Raw genomic sequence first — 5,278 nt, forward strand, 5'->3', positions numbered from 1 at the left:
CTATTGGCTCAGGTCTGTGCATCTCTCCTGCCATTGAATCCAGTTATAGGTTCCAAGGCAGTAAGCTATACTGAAGTGGTTAGGAATGTAGACCCTGGAGCTAGACTGCCTGGGTTCTAAAGCTGGCTCTGCTACTTACTGACTGATCGCCTTTGGTCAGGTTTCTTCACATCTCTGCGTTTCAGTTCCCACGCTGGTAAAATAGATAATAATTGTACCTACCTCATAGGGTTATGTGAGCATTGAGTGTTTGGCACATGAATGAGCACTGTTAGTATCAGTCAAGAGTGTTTTTTGAGCATCTACTCTAGGCCTTGCAGTTTCCCAGGTTATTTAATTCTCATGATAACCCTAAGAGCTGGATATCTCTATTGTCATTTTATAGATGAACAAATTGAGGCTCAGGGAGATTAGGTAACTTGTCCAAAGCCTTTCAAACTTGCTTTTCTCCCATGTTCTCTGCCTCACTGACCTTGTTACCCAAGACAGAGATTTGAGAATCTAGAAAGATTCACTTCCCCTCTCTTTCCCACCTCATCCAAAATGCATAATCAAATCCAGTAGATTCTCCTTCATACTGTCATATCTGTCCCTCCTTTTCCAACCCCATGGCTACTGCCATGGTTGAGGCCTTTGTATCTTCTACCTGGGTATTAACCTTTGTCTCTTTCATCGGGCCCTATATCTAATCAATCACCAAATCCAGTCAATTGGGCTTTCTTGCTTACTCTCAAATCCACACCTTAGGGCCATGTCTCATGGCCACTGCCTTATTCTGGCCCTTGTCACCTCCTAACTAGATAAGAGCAGTAGCCAGGTCTCCTTGCCATGCTGCCTGGATGGGGTTTCTAAAATGCGTATTTGCCCTCAGCCCTTCCCAATTTCCAATCCCTCAGTGGTATCCTAGAGTTTTGTTGTTGTAGTTGTTTTTAGAAATAGGGTCTTGTTCTGTTGACTGGGCTGGAGTGCAGTGGCGTGATCATAGCCCACTGCAACCTCGAACTCCTGGGTTCAAGGGGTCCTCCAGCCTCAGCTTCCCAGGTAGCTGGGACTACAGGCGTGCACTACCACGCCTGGCTAATTTTTAAATTTTTTGTAGAGATACGGTCTCTCTATGTTGCCCAGGCTTGTCTGGAATTCCTGGCCTCAAGTGATCCTCCAGTCTCAGCCTCCCAAAGTGCTGGGATTACAGGCATGAGCCACTGCACCTAGCCTTATCCTAGAGTTTTGACCCTAGCTCACAGACAAGTTCACATTACCATATGTGGCAGATGAGACCCATGATGATCTGGCCCAGGAGAGCTTACTGTGCCTCTGCCTCCTAGATCTATTTGCAGCTCCCTCATTTTTGTTCCTGTGAGCCTCACACTGGCCATGCTTTCCACCCTACTTCATGTAACAGCCTCCATAACTAAATACTTGAGTTCCTTAAGGACAGGGACATATCTTCTTCAACTATGTCCCCAAAGCCTAGCATAGTGCTTGACTCTTAGAAGACATTCAACAAATATTTGTTGAATGAATATATGCATGAATACATTCTAAAGTGAACAACTGGGTGTCAGGTGGCTAAAAAGTGCTGAAGCAGCTAAGATACAAACCCAAGCCCATTCATTCATTCAGCAAATATTTATTAAGCTCTTAATATATGCCAGGTATTGTGCAAAGTGCTGGCTGTATGGTACAGAACAAAAACAGAGTCCCTGCCCTCCTGAAGCTCATGTGCTATCTAATATCACAGTTCATGTCTTTTGCAAGAACACCAAACTCTGTTGCAAGGAACTTCATTACAGTCTATTTAAAGTGCAATGAAACAAAGCTGCTTGTATAACAAGATGCAGATTTCAGGGATGGGATGTGAAGTTCAAACTCTAAGTGCTATAGGAATTCAGAGAAAAGGGAAGCTTTAGGTGGAAGCTGGGATTTGAGATAGCCCTTACTTTTTCATAGATAAGAAAGGACAGTAGGAGAACATGGGAACAATATACATAAAAAGAAGCATGACACATTTAGGGGACAAGAAGTCTGGATTCTGGATATTGGATGGAAGGATTAATGGTCTTGTAATTGGAGTGCGGTACAAATGGATACAGAGAATTTTAAGAAAATTAATTTGCAGATCTTCAACTCCCAAATGTTCTCTTTACCAAAACTGCTTTCTTCTTTCACCATTTTACCTTCCCTACTTTCAAAAGGAAGATTCCCCACTCACCCATCTGTTCTCTTTCAATAATGGACTACTCAGAGGGGTTAAATTCATGAAACACCGAACAAAGCAATAATTTGTAATACTAGAATAGGACTGTAGGTGCTGAGAAAGTAAATGGCTCAAAAGCTGCATAACAAATCCCTTTTGTACTCAAGTCAGTAGGTTTCCTAATCTTTGCTTTTAAAACTGGAAGGACTTAGTTGTGTTGTTGGCTGATAAGTCATTAAATATATTTATTTATTTGTTTAGAGATAGGGTCTTGCTATGTTGTCCAGCCTAGAGTGCAGTGGCTATTCATAGGCACAATCCAAGCACACTACAACCTCGAAATCCTGGGCTCAAGTCATCCATCTGCCTCAGCCTCCTGAGTAGCTGGGACTACAGGTGTGTACCAGTGGGCCCAGCTTGCAATATATTTATTTATTTATTTATTTCAGGATATTATGGGGGTACAAACATTTTGGTTACACGTTATGACTTTGCCACACCCAAACCATGATTTGGGGTGTGCCTTTTCCCCCCACAACTCTCACCGCGTCCATTAGTTGTAAGTTTACCCACCCCCAACCCCCTAATCCCTGGAGACTATTACTACCATGTGAGCACCATAGTGTTGATCAGTTAGTGGCAATTTGATGGCAAGTACACGTGGAGCCTATTCTTCCATTCTTGTGATACCTCACTTTGGAGGATGGGCTCAAGCTCTATCCAGGAAAATATAAGAGATGCTAGATCACCATTGTTTCTTATAACTGAGTAATATTCCATTGTATACATATACCAAATTTTAGCAATATTTTTTAAAATAATAGATTTCTATGTGGTTTTTTTTTTGGCAAATAACTGAGAATCAGATGCCATCGTTATATCAAGACTCTCAATTCCCATCTACTTACTTATATGAACAAGGTTCCTCAGCTTGAAAAATGAAAAAATAGATCTAGAATTCATGTCGAATGCAGCCTCATTCTAGCAGTAAGTAATATTCAACTGTGAGTATGTGAACTAACCAAGGGAAAAAAGTAGCCCATCCATTTCATTGAGATACATTTACAAGCTGGGCACCATGGTACATGAGTGGAGTCCCAGCTTGCTTGAGGCCAGGAGTTCGAGTCCAGCCGCGGCAACATACCAAGTCCCCATCTCTTAAAAAAAAAAAAGAGATACATTTACAATGTATTTTTTTGTATTTATGTTTAATATTTATAAAAATTATGTTATTTATATTGTTTTGATCAATCGGCATTACTAATATTTGAAATGGCTTCTCAAGCCAGAAGAAAATGTCTCACAGCTTTATACTTACATGAAACTTGAAACATTAAAAAATTTCAACTTACATATTTTGGTTGCAGAGGTATATGATATGGTGATCAATAAAAGGCTTTCAAACATAAAAGTATGTTACATTCGGATTTTTTTTTTTTTTTTGCGACAGAGTCTCACTCTGTTGCCCGGGCTAGAGTGAGTGCCGTGGCGTCAGCCTAGCTCACAGCAACCTCAAACTCCTGGGCTTAAGCGATCCTACTGTCTCAGCCTCCCGAGTAGCTGGGACTACAGGCATGCACCACCATGCCCGGCTAATTTTTTCTGTATATATTTTTAGCTGTCCAGATAATTTCTTTCTATTTTTAGTAGAGACGGGGTCTCGCTCTTGCTCAGGCTGGTCTCGAACTCCTGAGCTCCAACTATCCGCCCGCCTCAGCCTCCCAGAGTGCTAGGATTACAGGCGTGAGCCACCATGCCCGGCCCATTTTTTTAATGAACTAGGCAACACCTTATTCTACAAAATAGAATGAGTGTTCCTTTAATTTTATTTTAAGAGATGGGTCTCACTATGTTGCCCAAGCTGGTCTTGAACTCCGGGCCCCAAGTGATACTCCCGTCTCAGCCTTCTTAGTCACTGGAATTACAGGCGTGAGCCACCGGGTCCAGCTGCAAGGTTTTAGACTTGAGGTGCCAAGCCAACCTTGAGCCTCAGTTTTCTCATCTGTAAATGGGGTTCATTCCAGGCTTTTGAATGCTCTGTGGTAGGGCACAGGGAGGGATTGATCATTGAGGTATCATACAGTGAAAGGAAGATCCCCCTGATGGCCTGAGCACAACCCACGCTAGAATTGACATGAAAAGCTGTCAGTCTTGGGGGACATTTCTAGGGGGCAGGAGAAGATATTATCTCGTCTTTTAATTCCAGGGTTAGAAAATAACTCTATCCTTTCCAACATCCTGGACAAAGGAAAAGTGTGTCCTGTCTCTGATGCCCTCAGAGATATCCATAAACTCTGGGGGCCATATGGAAAGCACAGTCTTCATGGTCCCAGGTCATCTCTCTCTCTGTGGCTTGTATGTGAGGAGGGGTGGGAAGGTGGGGCTGGAGTGTAAGAGGCGTGTTAGCAACTGTTGCCACAAGTCTACCTACCAGGAGTGGGGAACCTGCGGCCTTGGGGCCACATGTGGCCTTCTGGATTCTTGAGTGTGGTCTTTTTCACTGAATCCAAACTTTGAGGATTTGTTCTGCAACGTTTGGATTTCGTCGAGGGGCTGCACTTGGGGATCGATCTGGAGGGCCACATGTGGCCTTTGAGGCTGCAGGTTAAGCCCAGGAGGTGCTGGTTGAAAGTCACTTCTCCAGTCCCTGTGGCAGTGAGAGGAGAAGGAATGTCTGATTTCAGGAGACTAAGGAGGTGGCCACCTACTGGCTAGAGCCCGAAATGGCTATGAAGGAGGTCAGAATCTAATTCACAATAGCTTTCCTATTCCGTGCTGCAAGTTATTTAGTTATAAATTACTGGGCATCAGTTCCTTCACCCTGTACATGTAAGGGGGGAAAAAGGAAAAAAAGAAAATAATTGGGCATCAGAGCAAACTTTGGTAGCTGAGATCCCTGGCTGGTCTGGAAAGGACTGTAGCAGCTTGGCAGGGACCAACTGTTCCCACTCTGAGCTGTCCCTAAGGGCAAACCTAGTCAAAATGAAGATTCAGGGAAGCTGTTTTAGTCTGAGTTTGTGGTTCAGGTAACAGTAACTGACTGATTTTATCAGAAAACAAATTTATTTGTAGAGTATAGGA

Source organism: Lemur catta, chromosome 2, assembly GCF_020740605.2.
Source record: "Lemur catta isolate mLemCat1 chromosome 2, mLemCat1.pri, whole genome shotgun sequence".
NCBI lineage: Eukaryota > Metazoa > Chordata > Mammalia > Primates > Lemuridae > Lemur > Lemur catta.